Source organism: Capricornis sumatraensis, chromosome 6 (genome assembly GCF_032405125.1).
Source record: "Capricornis sumatraensis isolate serow.1 chromosome 6, serow.2, whole genome shotgun sequence".
Classification (NCBI taxonomy): domain Eukaryota; kingdom Metazoa; phylum Chordata; class Mammalia; order Artiodactyla; family Bovidae; genus Capricornis; species Capricornis sumatraensis.
This window is the reverse complement of record NC_091074.1, coordinates 116,456,593-116,472,913: the sequence shown is the minus strand read 5'-3', so window position 1 is coordinate 116,472,913 and position 16,321 is coordinate 116,456,593. Positions and strand designations below refer to the sequence as shown.

At 41.1% G+C, this 16,321-nt stretch overlaps 1 non-coding gene across 1 annotated transcript; it reads right to left on the bottom strand.

The window, feature by feature from the left end:
• Window positions 1–13,000: 13,000 nt before the first annotated feature.
• TRNAS-GGA (transfer RNA serine (anticodon GGA)) lies at window positions 13,001–13,072 on the bottom strand. The gene has a single exon. It is a non-coding gene; the product is annotated as a tRNA-Ser (tRNA).
• Between the last annotated feature and the right edge of the window lie 3,249 nt (window positions 13,073–16,321).

Sequence of the window (16,321 nt, the reverse complement as noted above, 5' to 3'; positions counted from 1 at the left end):
GCATTTGCAAAGTATAATTTATCTCCAAAAGGCAATATTCCATCAGCCTAGTAACTTGGTCCTGATGAAAAACACCAGCCCTAAACAATGCTTATTCACTGTTTGGTCTGGTCTCAGAGACAGCAGTGGGGTGATAATCTCCATATCCAGGATGTGTTGTGGAGATGTAGGTCAGTTCCTCTTCTTCCTTGGAACAAACATAGGTAACTTAAGCCAGACACTGATGCTGGGAAAGACTGGGGGCAGGAGGAGAAGGGGACGACAGAGGATGAGATGGTTGGATGGCATCACCGACTCAATGGACATGGGTCTGGGTGCACTGTGCGAGTTGGTGATGGACAGGGAGGCCTGGCGTGCTGCAGTTCATGGGGTTGCAAAGAGTCAGACACGACTGAGTGACTGAACTGAACTGAAGCCAGATTTGTCTCTTGCCTATATTTCACCCTGCATCATTAGTCAAGTGATTCAAAATATATGAACTGTGAGGAAGAGGAGTGAGGTCTCTGACACCAGAAGCCTCCAAGGCAACTGCTTTTCCTTGGACTAAATAAGGGTACAAATGGCACATTTTTAAGCTATAATACTAAAACAGGAATAGACAGGGACCAAAAAAAAATGTAGTCTCAGGACTTTCCTTGAGATCCAGTGGTTAGGAATCCACCTTGGCATTGAAACATGTATAATATCATATAAGAAATGAATTGCCAGCCCAAGTTCAATGCAGGATACAGGGTGCTTGGGGCTGGTGCACTGGGATGACCCAGAGGGATGGTATGGGGAGGGAGGTGGGAGGGATGTTCAGGATGGGGAACATGTGTACACCCGTGGCAGATTCATATTGATGTATGGTAAAACCAATACAATATTGTAAAGTAATTAACCTCCAATTAAAATAAATAAATTTAAATTTAAAAAAAAAGAAAAGAATCCACCTTGCAATGCAGGGAATGCGGATTTGATTCCTGGTTAGAAAACTAAACTCGCACGTGCAGTGAAGTAACTTAGACTGTATGTTGCAAATAGGGAGTCTGTGTGCCACAGCAAAAGGTCCCGCATGACCCAAAAGAAGATCCTAAGTGCTGCAGCTAAAACCTGACACAGTCAAATCTGTAAATAAATGGTAGTCTTAAATGGCATCAAGGAAGCTCTATGCAAACCAAGTGGAATTCTGGAGACTCCAAGGTACAGAGCTCAGGTGTCAAACAGAATATCATATCCCAGGAAGGGGTGTGGCTATTTGTGAACTAGGGGGTGTAAATGCAAGAACAGAACTGGGAGTAGAAGATACATCACCCTCATTAATTTGCCAAAGAAGATTTTTGAGTCAATACTATTTCAACTTTGCCAGATTTCTTTGTATCTTCCTCCTCCTCACTCTAGAACCCTGACGCAATTAGGTACTGATTAATATATTTCAATCGTGGATATAGCATAGGTTTATTTATATTTGTGTACGTATTGGTTTCTTTATTTTACTGTTTGATAGTTATAAGGATTCTTAGCAATCACTGTGAAGAGAGAGTGGAAGGCATTTATCCCAGATCATGAATCAAGTGGAGAAACATCCATGCTTGGAAAACAGATTAACTGGCTTCATGTGTAGTCGTCTTCTCTTGTGTATTTCTGATTAAACAAGGAACCAGTCTCAAGGTGAAAGTGGAGATGAATTAAATGGGATAATAGGCAAGTGATTACACATTAGGGACTAATGGATGAGTTGACCCATTTTTTACCTCTGAAGTTTTTTTAGGGCTGATACTTTCATAGCATTGGTTGAGAGTCAATTGAGATAAAGCTCTTAAGATAGTGAATGTTGTCTTAAGATAGTAAATAAAGATAGATAATTTTATTTAATAGAAACATAATTCCCTTCTCTAATGTCAGTATATTACTTTTAAAATGATTTTTGAAAGAGTGGTAGGAATTATTAAGATTATTTCATGAGTTTGGGCTTTTGTTTCCCTTTATTTTCCACTCTGACTGTCCTTATTTTAGAGTTAATATGAGACTCTTTCTTTTCTTAGTGGCATGTTCATTTGCTCATTTACCAAACGTTCTTAAAGCTAAAGGACAACCTGAGACAAAGGTTCTCACTGCCAGCTTCTAGTATGGGCAGTATATTTCCAATAGCAAAGAGTACCTACCCTGACTTATGTGGGAGTGAGTACTTGTAAGTGCTTGGGAAAGATATCTTGCATGCATTGATCAGGCAATATCACTGAAGTCCAATTATAGGCAATGACAAAGGGTGTTATGTTTTGGGACATATCATATGAATATCTGAATATCCACTTCATTTTAAGACTTAAAGCATATAGGTCATGCCCAGCCCCTTTCCAAGTTATAACAGGATGTTTTCTGTTTCTTAATCAATACTGGATACTAAATTTCTGGTTTCTCCTCCAGTTTTTGCCAAATCATTTTAATTCAATATTTCAAAGGCAGAGTTTTGCGAACATGTCTCAGACCTTCCACAACCAATAAACTGAGCTAAATGTAAAGAGCCAGACATGAAACTTGAATAAGAGAGAGTGAACTTTACTGGCAGATCCTATAAGTCAGCAGGGCCAGAAGTTATGTCCAAGAAGGTCACCCGAAAGAGAAAGAAAGGCAGGCTGACAGGTCCAGAGTCACTGAGAAGCAGCAGCAAGGACACATGCTCAAGCAAGAATGCCGGTGGGAAATTCAGGCAGAGAGTGGATTAAAACGCAAGTGTCAAACCCAGGCCAGCCTTGGCTGCTGTGGAATCATGTAACGCTTGTTATTTCTGTAGCCATACGGGAGGGAAACCATGGTCTGTTGTGTGTGTGTGTGGTCTACCATGACTTGCAGCTTAGCTGTCATCTGCTCCCTGACATATGATGGACAATGTATGGATCAGAAGTTTTGCCCTAGGACTCATAAGGAGGTTGTAACGGATGGAGATGTGACGCACACAGGAAGAGACACTGCAATCAGGAAGAAGAGACTGGAGTGACGCGGCCACAAATCAAGGAATGCCTGCGGTGAAGGAAGGGTGTAAGAGCAGCCCAGTGACTCCCTGTGTTCCCGATAAGAACTGTGTGCAGAAGACGTGCTGATAAGCTCACAAATTATACTGCATCCAAAGATCTCAGAGCACAGATAGTACAATTCTCTTCCCCTTGAGGGGTGCAGGTTTTCTTGGAACTGCTTAGCTATGTGTACGTCTATGGCCCTCAGACACACCGACAACTTTATTTCAGACCCTACATTGTAAGGGTAGTGGTTCCTTGCTGTGGCAGGAAGCAGCCACACTGCCCACGTAGGCTGCAGAATGAGTGGATCCGATAGCCATGAGCAGCGGACACATGCCGACGGCTGGATCTCCTGTGCTCGCTCTCTCCTCTTGAACCTCATGTGCGCTGCATGTTCCAAGCAACCTGAAATCACGTGTTCATCTCTTCCCTCGGTGGTACATCCCCACCTTTTGACCTTGGCCACACTGCAGTTATATCTATCCTGCAGCCCAACCCAATCACCACGTGAAACACCAGAAGCCACCAGAAGCTGAAAAAGGAACAGATTCTCCTGAAGAACCTCCGAAGCCAGGGGGCTCCTGACAGCAACTCAATTTTCACTCAGTGAAACTGATTTCAGGCATCTGGCCTCCAGAACTGTGAGAATATAACTTCCTCTTGTTTTATGTTATGAATGTGTGGTAATTTGTTACAGCAGCTACAGGAAACTAATACATACTCTGTGCAAGAGGAGAACATATTTCTTTGCAAAGTTGGTTATTTATGCCACAAAAGCATTAATCTCCACCATACAGGATTATGGCAGGATTAAATGAGATAATTCATATAAGATAAAGGAAAAGGCAACTTACTCTTGCCTGGAGAATCCTATGTACAGAGGAGCCTGATGGGTTACAGTCCATGGGGTTGCAAAGAGTTGGACATGACTGAAGCTACTTAGCACGGAGCATGGAAGGAAGCTAACTCAATTTACAGATAACTGGTTAAATATAAGTGAACTTCTAAAGTCTGACTACGATTTAAGTCTAAGAAAGAGTCGTTTACATTTACAAGTAGTTGTACTACTTGTATATTTAATGTATTTTTTAGAATGCATTTTTATGTTTTTTGGCATGTAAACAGAAAAGGTGGAATTACAGTACTTTAACTGAGCAATGCCCATGAAGGCCTGTAGCATGTGAGCACACCATCAGTAATGGAAGTGAAAAGACTGGAGAGTTGGGGGAAGCTCTGAGAATTGCTGCTCTAAATAGAATGTATTTAGATCCATACAGTTAAGCCACTGACTGACAAAATGCTTCATGAGCTCTGAAGTGTTATGTTTGCTCTTTAATCTCCTCTTTCCTCTTCTCCTTCTTTGTACATATTATTAGTGACTCTATGAACACATAGGTTGCTTGGGAAGATGGGAGCAATGGATAGGCATTGCTGGAATGGAGGGAGAAAAGTTAACATTTCCTTCAGCTACCTCTGTTTTTTTTTTTGTTTCTGATTCTTAAAATAGCAAACTGGAGAATAAATTGAAAACAATATTCTTGAGTGAAGATCTATATTTCATGTGCATCCCATTCATCTCTTCTTATCTTTTCACTTGTGGACACTCAAGAGTTAGCTGTATGCATTTAAATTGTTAAATATATTGTGTGATCGGAAGCCCTCTGAGAATGGTAACCTAAAATCATTTTTTAAAAAAATCAATTTCATTTTCTCTTGCACTAGTGGCATATGTACGTGATCAGCTACTAAAATCTGTAACATTTAGTAAGGGGACTTCAACTCTAATCACACAGTAATTTTTAGCTTTTCCCCCTTCCTCACCATCAGAGGGTCTTAAGTATCTATGCAATCAATCTACCTAAATAAAATCTGTCTAAATAAAAATATTAATACAAAAATGTATGACACACATATCAGTACATTATGGTTTAGCTAGAGGCAATGAAAATTCTAAGTTGGCTTATTTTTACATTTTTAAGACCCCCTACCTCACCTAGCTACAATAATCAGAAATTTAACATTCAATTAACATCAGCAATTATATTATACATACAATTTAGCTGTTAATCCTTTACTGTGAGTCAGGTACTAAAACAAATATTTTAGCTGTTACCTCATTTTTTAAATTCTTCCAACACATTGGTGGAATAACAGTTACTACCAGCATTTTAGACATGAGAAAACACATACCCAGAGAGTTTAAATGATTTGTCCAGGATGAAAGAGCTGTAAATGTCAGAGTCAAATGTTTCAGCCATGAACTTTCTGATCTCAGAGCCCATGTCCTTAACCACAACAAGACTGCATAGCAAGACTGGACAATCTGGATAATCTAGGGTAAGTAAACCTCCTTTCTGTCTGTTGGCAAAAGATGAGGTAGAGACAGGGGTTACAGAACTAATCTGATACTATGAACATTTTCAGAGAAAGCTCCCAATCAAGACTTTAGGTTCTAAAAAGTCCTAGTTTTATTTTTTTAATCTTTTCTCGCATAAGTACTGAATTTAATTCCACCTTCCAATAAAACAAAAAAGAAAAACTCATACCAACAACACACTTCTAGTTTAGGCGATCTTTCCCATAAGAAATGTGAATTGCACCGGTGTATACATAAGTTCTTTCTATCAAAAAATGCCTCATTGTACCAAAAATTTGAAAAAAAAACAAAACAAAACTGATCTTTCCTGGTACCGAGAAAGCCAATTTCTAGGATATCTCAGGGGCCTACCTTATTTCCCTTTGCTGCAGATTGACTGTGATATCACATTTACTAAGCCCCTGACCCAGGGCATTTTATCCCAGGGAATTAAACAAGTTCTCTTGTTCCTACCTCTTAATTTTATTATTCTCAAGGAATCTCAGGAAAAGAAGAGCTCATAAAGGTTAACTTAGCCAAACCAGCAGCAGTTATGTAAAGCTACCTCTATTCTCCTCAGAATGGACAATCTCTTCTTATACGTTCATTCATTCATATGTAATAATCATCTAATATACATTATAATGTGAACGTTTGAATACCTGCCCTTCAAAGCTTTCAGAGTGAGTTAGGCAGACAGACCTGGACTTAAGCCCAGGCCCCACTGTCTCCTCGCATGATATTGGACAAATGACTTAACCTCTTAGACCTTCAGTTACCGTATTTGACCTCACGGAATAAAAGTACTGTTCCCTAAGTGTATTCTCAGCAAATGACTACTGTTGTAATCTTTACTGAAATTTTGATGGGTAGAAGACTCTGGGAACATTAATTTCTCTTTGCCTCAGTTTCTTCATACTATAGTATTTGGGGCAGATTAAATGAGCTAATACAGGAAAATGGTGCCAAGCACGCAATGATCATTTAATAGGAGTTATTTAGATCGTTTCCCTGCATAAGGAAATGTCAACCCACTCCAGTATTCTTGCCTGGGAAATCCCATAGATAGAGGAGATTCACAGGGGTCACAAAGAGTCAGGCACAACTTAGCAATAATGATCTATTGAAGACTGTCATATTGAGTGAAGCAAGTCAGAGAAAGGCAAATATCATATGATATCACTTACCTGTGAAATCTTAAAAAAAATGGGTACAAATGAACTTACGTACAAAACAGTTACAAATGTACCAAATAAGCTGATGGTTACCATGGGGTTGGGGGAGGGAATAAATTAGAAGGTTGGGGTTGACATATAACACATATAAAATAGATAACTAAAACATATATAAAATAGGCAACTGATAAGCACCTACTGTATGCCGCAGGGAACTCTACTCAATGCTCTGCAATTGCCTCTATGGGAAAAGATCTAAAAAGAAATGAATATGCATATAACAGATTCACTTTGCTGAACAGTAGAAATGAACACAACATTGTAAATCAATAAACATCTTAAAAATAATGAATTATTGTGATGTATTTTTATCAAAAGTAAGTCAAGTTCACATCTATGCATGCGTCATTGATCTTTAAAGCAAGGAGCATTTCAAAGTAGAATGCAGTGAGTCAAGACAAACTGCTTCGGGGAAATTTGAAATGAATTGTTTGGGAATTTACAACAGAGTGAGATTTTCTTCAATATGTTAAGACTGTGTGGAACTAGAAAAGTCTGCTTAAATATAGATCTGAACTATCGCACAACATAATGGAGTTAACAGCCACAATTCAGAAGCAATTTTTCCTGGGCTTATGCAGTTTAAATATATTTTTTCCCCTTCTTTTCCATCTTGGGGATTAGTAGGAGACAATCCTTCTTGGAGTTCCAGTCAGCTGTCAACATTGAAGTATGATATTTTCCACTTAACTTTCAAGTTATTGATGGGCAAAACATTTCCTCAACTATTTTTCAGCTTGAAAAAAAGCTTTTTAGTCACCCTCTCATAATTCAGTAAAAGCTGTTTAGAATGTGTACACTTGTGTTCTTTTGTGTGTGCTTAAATGATGATCATATATATGTTTTCGCAGTCAATTTTTGAGTATGTTTATAAAAAGCACACCTAATCCTTTCATGTTGTGTCACTGTTTATAAATTAATGTTGTACATGTGTGTTTGCATATACATAATATTTCTATTGTTATGTGTATTTCAAATTTTTATGTTCTTTCTCCCTAGTTAAGTGAATTTCAATGTATTTACTTCATATTTCTGCTTCAATTTTCTGCTTAATAAAATGCCTTGCATATAGAATAAAGATAATAAACAGTTGCTGAATACAAAATCATGAATGAAGTTTGCTGGACATGTGTTGCTTGAGACACTGAGGAAAAAAGATAAAACGATTTGCCAAGCATTTAATTCAAGTTGCACACCTACTAAATTCATAGTAACAAGTTAAATTCTATAGATAGATGTGATGGACACAAATGGTTGAGCATTGTTTCTGGGCTGTAAGATAAGGTGAGGTTAAGTTTCCATGATCTGCAGGATAAGTCTGAGATAAGAGAATAGAATTAGGGTATGGTTTGCTAAAATGCTGTGAAACCACTAGAAGTCAGAGAATGGTCCAAATGTCAAGTGAAAAGGAATGTATATAAGATAGGAGCTTACAAGGTGAATTTAATCACTACTAACAATATTTGCAACCTTGTGTAAGTGGTTTCACCCTCTTTAAAATGTCAGTGTAATTATTTGTAAAACTAGAGGTTTAATTCATGTGCTGTGCTTAGTTGTGTCGACTCTTTGCAATCCAATGTATTGTAGCCCACCAGTCTCCTCTGTCCATGGAATTTTTCAGGCAAGAATACTGGAATGGGTTGTCATTTCCTACTGCAGGGGATCTTCCCAACCCAGGGCTTGAACCCCAGGTCTCCTGTGTCTCTTGCATTTGCAGATGGGATCTTTACCATTGAGCCACCTGGGAAGCCTGGTAACATCTTCTTTAAGCATTTCTCCACCCTACTATAAGCTGAAATAGTTTGCTATACAAGTTGTTTGTTAATTTGATTGTTTGAAACTGTATAACAACCCCTCCAAATAAAAGTTTATGGCTAAAAATAACCAAGATTCTTTGAAGTGATTGGACTCAGCCAGGCAGTTCTGCTCCATGTACTATTGGCGGTTGCTATAGTTGTTTAAGGGATTAATTGTGTTGAAAACATTAGATGGTTTATTTTCATAAAATGAAAGTGAAAGTCACTCAGTTGTATCCTACTTTTTGAGACGCCATGGACTATACGGTCCATGGAAAGCTCCAGGCCGGAATACTGGAGTGGGTAGCCTTTCCCTTCTCCAGGGGATCTTTCCAATCCAGGGATTGAACCCAGGTCTCCTGAATTGCAGGCAGATTCTTTACTAGCTGAGCCATGAGGGAAGGCCAAGAATGCTGGAGTGGGTAGCCTATCCCTTCTCCAGTGGGTTTTCCCAACCCAGAAATCAAGCCCAGGTCTCCCGCATTGCAGGTGGATTCTTAACCAGCTGAGCCATTATTTTCATGGCTAGTGATTAATTCTGACTCTTGGCTGGGAGCTCAACTAGGCATTTCAACCATATCATTTTTATACAGCCTATCCTTATGGCTTGGACTATTCATAGCATGGCTGCTGCTGCTGCTGCTAAGTCGCTTCAGTCATGTCCAACTCTGTGCGACCCCAGAGAGGGCAGCCCACCAGGCTCCCCCAACCCCTCTGATTCTCCAGGCAAGAACACTGGAGTAGGTTGCCATTTCCTTCTCCAATGCATGAAAGTGAAAAGTGAAAGTGAAAGTGAAGTCGTGTCCGACTCTTAGCTACCCCATGGACCGCAGCCTACCAGGCTCCTCCATCCATGGGATTTTCTAGGCAAAAGTACTGGAGTGGGGTGCCATTGCCTTCTCCATTGCATGGCATAAAGGTTCAAAGACAGAGGTTCTCAAACATGTGTTCCAACAGGCAGCAAGTGAAATCTTTCAGTCATCTTAATAACTAGGCGTTGGGCAGCACAGTATCACTTCTGCCACATTATAGTGGTTGAGCAGTCAGTCATAGGGTTAGCCAAATTCAAGAAGAGGAATAAACTTCAACTCTCACTAGGGAGACAGGCAAAAAAGGTGTGGACATTTGAAAGCAACCCACATTTTTGTTCTCTGACAATAAATTACTTATATCCATTTTACTTGCAAAATATTCTCCCTCTCTCCCCCACACTTTCCTAAGTCTTATCCTACAATTTGACATAACACCAGGAACAGGGTTTTGTCACCTAAATGAGGTCTGGGCTTTTGGGGTATGACTCTTCTCTCTACGAGACCCAGTGAACTGCAGAGACTAAGCTGACCTCCCTGCACACCCAACATAAAAGAGGGAAGAGGGGACAGGAGGACCGCAAGCCACTCCCACCCGTGCTCTGCTTGTAAATGTTTGCCAACCATTCTCTGGGGGCAGGAAGAGTGCTGATGTGTGGAATTTGCTGATTTTAGTGGTGCAAATATTCCCACTCTGGCCAATGTCAATATATTAACTTGCCATAAACTAGCCTGAAGATTTCTTGAGAATTTAAGAACACTCTATCCAAACCAAGAAAAGGGGAGTTAGGAAATAGAAGGCATGCGAATGGTTCACAGCAGTTCTGAAATAAAGCTGTGCATGTGTTCGCTATTAAGTAATTAAAGTGGTCCTCCATGATTCTTGGCTTTACCCTCTGGGCGCTGGCTCTGCTTTCTCCATTAGCCTTCCCTTTCCACAAAGCAAACAAAAGGTCCCATTTCGTATCCACTTAGGATCAACAGTCTTCTTCATGCACATAGGAAGTTGGGGATCCACAAATATTTTCTTCATTTTAAACAGTCTCTGAGTCCTTTGAATTTCAAGTTTATAAAATGCCTTTTAAAATTGTGTGGTCACTTGCAGACTCCACATTGTTAATTCTCTTCTGATCCCAAATAAACCCATCCTTATTGGAAAAAAAAAAACATTGTGTGGATTTCCTGTGTATTCTGTTCAGTTCAGCTCAGTCATTCAGTCGTGTCTGACTCTGCAACACAATGGACTGCAGCACCCCAGGCTTCCTTGTCCATCATCAGCTTCCGGAGTTTGCTCAAACCCATGTCCAATTGAGTCGGTGATGCCGTCCAACCATCTTATCCTCTGTTGTCCCCTTCTCCTCCTGCCTTCAATCTCTTCCAGCATCAGGGTCTTTCAAAAATCTGAACCCAGAAATTAATTTGAGACTGCTTCTTCCTTGCCTGGGCTGGGAGTCAGAATGCCACGAAACAATGCTATTGAGAAAAAGATGGTTCAAAAGGATACGTGCATTGCAGTAGTCATTGTAGTGCTGTTTACAACAGCTAAGGCATGGAGGCAACGTAAATGTGTGTGTGTGTGTGTGTGTGTGTGTGTGTTAGTCACTCAGTCATGTCTAACTCTTTGCAACCCCATGGACTGTAGCCTGCCAGGCTCCTCTGGCCCTGGAATTCTCCAGACAAGAATACTGGAGTGCATTGCATTCCCTTCTCCAAAGAGATATATATATAACCATTATATATATATATATGACTATTACTAAGCCTTAAAAAGAAGGAAATAATGCCATTTGCAGCAACATGGATGGACCTAGAGATTGTCATACTGAGTGAAGTCAGACAGAGAAAGAGAAACATTATACGATATCACTTATATATGGAATCTAAAAAGAAATGATATAAATGAACTAATTGAAAAAAAAAAGGAAAGAAAAGAAAACAGACTCAGACTTAGAGAATAGACTTATGGATATCAGGGGGAATCATGGGGGGAAGGGATAGTTTGGGAGTTTGAGATTGATACGTACAAACCATGAAATTTAGAATGGATAACTGACAGTGACCTGCAGTATAGCACAGGAAACTCTGCTCAGTGTTAATTTGAAAAAGAACAGACACATGTCAATGTATAGCTGAGTCACTTCGCTGTGCATCTGAAACTCTCACAACATTGTGAACCAAATATCACCATGCGTATGTGCTCAGTCATGTCCAACTCTTTGTGACTAAGGACTGTAACCCATCAGGCTCCTCTGTCCGTGGCATTTTCCAGGCAAAGAACACTGGAGTGTGTTGCCGTTTCCTACTCCAGGGGATCTTCCCGACCCAGGGATCGAATCCGAGTCTCTTGTGTCTCCTCCACTGGCAGGCAGATTCTTTACCACTGCAACACCTAATTAATTACACTCCAATAGAAAAAAAAATTTAAAAAGAATCTTCGAACCCTTCCTTTCTAACAGAAATGGTCTAAGATAAATGCTGTTCAGAGTATTAGATGCCTCGTTGACTGGCTGAGAAGTATCACCTTAAACATTCTTAAGATACTAACCAAGAATCTAACAATAACTCTTGAGACTTGATATTGAAACCACATATCTTTTATGATTATTTCCACTGCCTGGGCTCAGCTAAGTGGTTTTCTGTTCTGTGTGATGGTGACCGGGGTTGTGGTCCACTGGGAGCTTGATTTGAGGAGAATGCCAACGTTGGCTTCTTCACAGGGCTGTCAGTTGATACCGGCTGTTGGCTAGGAGCTCAGTTGGGCCACTGTGGCAACACATGGCCAGTGTCTGTGACTTAGGCTTCTCAGCAAAAGCACTGTGGCTTCAAGAGGAAGATTGCCAAGAAACAGAGGGAAGAGGCAAACGATTCCTGCCCTCTTAAAGACTATGCCTGTAATTGAAATAATATCATTCATTCCTCATGCTTATGGTAAGTAGTCACAGGATCAGCACAGACACAGTGCAAGGGAGAATTAAAAACTCCAGTTCTCAAAGGAAGAATGAAAACAATTATGCCTGTCTTTAACCCACAAGACAGAGGCGTTATCCTGCCTGTTTCACGGGACAGAAACACTTCAGTCAGAGAGAAAAACTTTGTTTCCACCATCTGTAATGAGCCTGCTTAGTTTATACATGTGTGTGTGGTAGTCACTCAGTCATGTGACTCTTTGTGACCCCACAGACTATAGCCCACCAGGCTCCTCTGTCCATGGGACTTTCCAGGCAAAAATACTGAAGTGGGTGGCCTTCCCTTCTCCAAGGGATCTTCCTGACCCAGGGATCAAACCTGGGTCTCCTGCATTGCAGGCAGATTCTTTACTGTCTGAGCTACCGGGGGAACTAGGTTATATGCGGCTGACTATAACTTGCTCTTTCTCACTTGATTGTTTTAACCATCAAAATGGGGAAATCTCTCATTCTGGAAAGAGGTTATGTGTGCATTCATGCCAAGTGGCTTCAGTTGCGTCTGACTCTTTGTGACTATATAGGCTATAGCCCCACCAGGCTCCTCCGTCCATGGGATTCTCCAGGCAAGAACACTGGAGTGGTTTGCCAGGCCATGCTCAAGGGTATCTTCCTGAGCCAGGGACTGAACTTCTACCTCTTAAGTGTCCGGCACTGGCAGGCAGGTTCCTTACAACCAGCGCCACCAGGAAGCCTGGAAAGTACACCGAACACAAAAGTGAAGTTGCTCAGTCGTGTCCAACTCTTTGTGACCCCATGGACTGTAGCCCACCAGGCTCCTCCCTCCATGGGATTCTCCAGGCAAGAGTACTGGAGCAGGTTGCCATTTCCATCTCCAGGGGATCTTCCCAACCCAGGGATCGAACCTGGGTCTCCTGCATTCCAGGCAGATGCTTTAACCTCTGAGCCACCAGGGAAGCCCACTGAACACAATACCCACTTCAAATAACCATGTACTTGTCCTGGTGTCTCCTCTATCCCCTCCTTATGGTTTCCATGTTGGATACAATGAATTTCATTCCTCATTTATTAACTATCATCACTCATATTGCCAGCCTCCCTTGTCTCTGCAAAGGAAAAAGTATCTCATACGCAGGATAACTGGACATTAAACTTGCCTCAGCTGTTTTCTAAGTGACCTTGAGCAAATCAGTGAACTCTCATCAATTTTCTCATTTATGATATGTTAATAAAAATAAAACAAAATAACACTCTACTATAATTAGATTGTGGAATCTTAAAAAAAAAAAAAAGTACTGATGAACGTATTTGCAGGGCAAGAATAGAGACGCAGATGTAGAGAATGAACCTGCAAACACTGGGCAAGAATGAGAGGGTATGATGAATCAGATTAGTACTGACATATGCACACTGCTGCTGCTGCTGCTGCTGCTAAGTCGCTTCAGTCGTGTCCGACTCTGTGCAACCCCATAGACGGCAGCCCACCAGGCTCCCCTGTCCCTGGGATTCTCCAGGCAAGAACACTGGAGTGGGTTGCCATTTCCTTTTCCAATGCATGAAAGTGAAAAGTGAAAGTGAAGTCGCTCAGTCGTGTCTGACTCTTAGTGACCCCATGGACTGCAGCCTACCAGGCTCCTCCGTCCATGAAATTTTCCAGGCAAGTGTGCTGGAGTGGGGTGCCATTGCCTTCTCTGATATACACCCTACCACCTGAAAAATGGATAGCTAGTAGGAACCAGCTGTATAGCACAAGGGGCTCAGCTTGGTACTCTGGGATGAGCGAGAGAGGTGGAGTTGCTGGGGGAGTGGGAGGAATATCCAGGACAAAGGGAATACACACTCTCGCGTGCACACACACATAGAGCTGATTCTGTACAACAGAGACTAACACAACATTGTAAAGGGATTATACTCCAATTTTTTTTAATGGAGATTTTGAATGTGAAAATACTTTTGAAAAGTGGTATATCATGTAAAGGATGACTATCCCCTTACTAGGAACCCTTCTGACGCACCCTCTGGGGCTACAGATTGTGCTTGCACGGAATGTTGCTTGGCTGGTTGAAATCAGCCAGCTGACACTGGCTGTATCATTGAAAAAGGAGCCCTCAGTCCACAGCCACCTCGTGCACTATCGCCTTCGGGAAGAAGGCCACACATCAGTGGGGTCCCCATCTGTTTCAGCCAGCCAGCCAGCCAGCTCCAGCCTGTCAACCAACCATCTCTAGCCCAGTTGGTCTCTTCATATTACCTCCTAAACCCCAGTAATTTCAATCTGTTTCGTCGATTGTTTAGATACTTGGTCTATAGGAACCAAATCATCAGTTTAACTAAGTTTGGTATTGGATTCACCAGGTGTTCCGGAGCTACATAGGCATGTGGTTCATACAGAGAGTGTTCCCTAGGGCTCTTTGGGAAGAGGACAGAAACTTCTGTAATGTGTGCCATTATTCCTTCAGAGTCTTAGTGTTACCACCACAACTGTTGGAAACTGAGAAACAGAATTGACTTTATGTACAGAAAGAACACTACTGAATCCCCAAGCATAAAACATCATCCTTTCCCCCACACCTTTATTTCCCTGGCCTAGTCCTTTATTTTCCTTACTTGATATCCTAACCTTTTGCACTCTTTGGAAACTAAAGGTCAAAACAACATTGCTGATTGACTCAAAATGGGAAATAATCATTAGCTAGCAATATAAGTGAATTAACTGATTATTACTTGAGCAGTGGCTTTCTCGCTGAGTCCAGAAGGAAGAGAACAGAAGACAGGTAAGAGGGTCATTAAGGATGGGATAAAGGAACGTGGCAGTTTTCACATCTGATAGGACAAAGTAAGTACACGGGAAGAAAGGCATCAGTCACTGGGTGAAAGAGCAGAACACAAGCCAGTGGAAAAAAGGCAGGCGGAGAAATGCATTTGATCCAAAGCTTCATGGCAGAACTTCCACTAAGGAGACGTTGTAGATTGAGTAGTAGGTAGACGCGGCGGATAAGGAGCTGACATTGCTTGGGGAATGGTGGGAGTCGATTGCTCCAGGTTACTCAGAGCTGAGTGCTGTGTTTGCTAGCATCTATCACACATTCCTTAGGCAAAGTATGTTTGGAGCAGATTTCAAAAATAGTTATACTGTTTTGGACCAATTTTCATTAACAGGTGAAGGTGATTTCCCCATCCTTCGAAAGTGGGCTGCCCTTGTGACTGGCTTTGATCAACAGAACGCAGACAATGAGATGATGTACCAGTTAGAAACCTAGACTCTAAGAGGTCTTACAGTTTCAGCGTTTATTGCTCTTATAACCTGCTGTTAGCATGTGAATAAATCCAGGTCAACCTGCTGGAAAATGAGAGGCATGGAACCTAAGTGGCCTGACACCCTCAGCTGACAACCAGTCAATTACTGGAGACAAAGCTACCTGTCTAACAGTACTGACTGCAGATGAGTGAGTGAATCCATTCAGGAAGAGCAAAAGAAACAGCCCAGATTGCCAACCATAGATCCGTGCGCTAGTTGGGTGATTGCTGTCTTAGGGTACCAAGTTGTAGAGCAGTTTACTATGCCCCAACAGCCAGCTGACTGAGGACTGCAACACAAATAGATCTGATCTGGGGTTATTGATCATGTGTAAGGGACATTTGACTTTTCTTCTAGGAAAAAATGTGAACTTAAATTGTGGAATGCAGAGGAAAAGGTGGTGGTAGTCCTCGCAAGACTTACCTACCTGCACTAAACTCCTCACTCACTGAGAGTTTCATCTTCTTCCACTCAAAGTCAAGAGTCTTTGAAAATAAGATTATAAGGAGGTGATGACTGACAGTGGTTTTATCACCTCGTACAAGTAATAGTCACATCTTAAAGCACAGAAGCCTTAACCCAAATTAGTGAAAATGATGGTGAGAATGTAAGATGCTGAGGTCATAATGATACATAACATAAATGACAGTTTTTATAATGATATGAAACTAATTTTTATTATTGGACACTTTCTATATTTGGGGTACTGTATAAGGATTTCAGTAGCATGCTCTCATTTCCCCTTTACAATAACAATACCAAAAAGTCCTGTCCTCATTTTATAGACTATGAAACCAAATCTCAGAAAGTCAAAGCGATTTTTCTCAGGTTTATAGTAACAGGGAATGGAAGAACTGGGACTTGAGGAGTAAGAGTAAGGCTACTCTTCCAAATGGAAAAAAAAAAA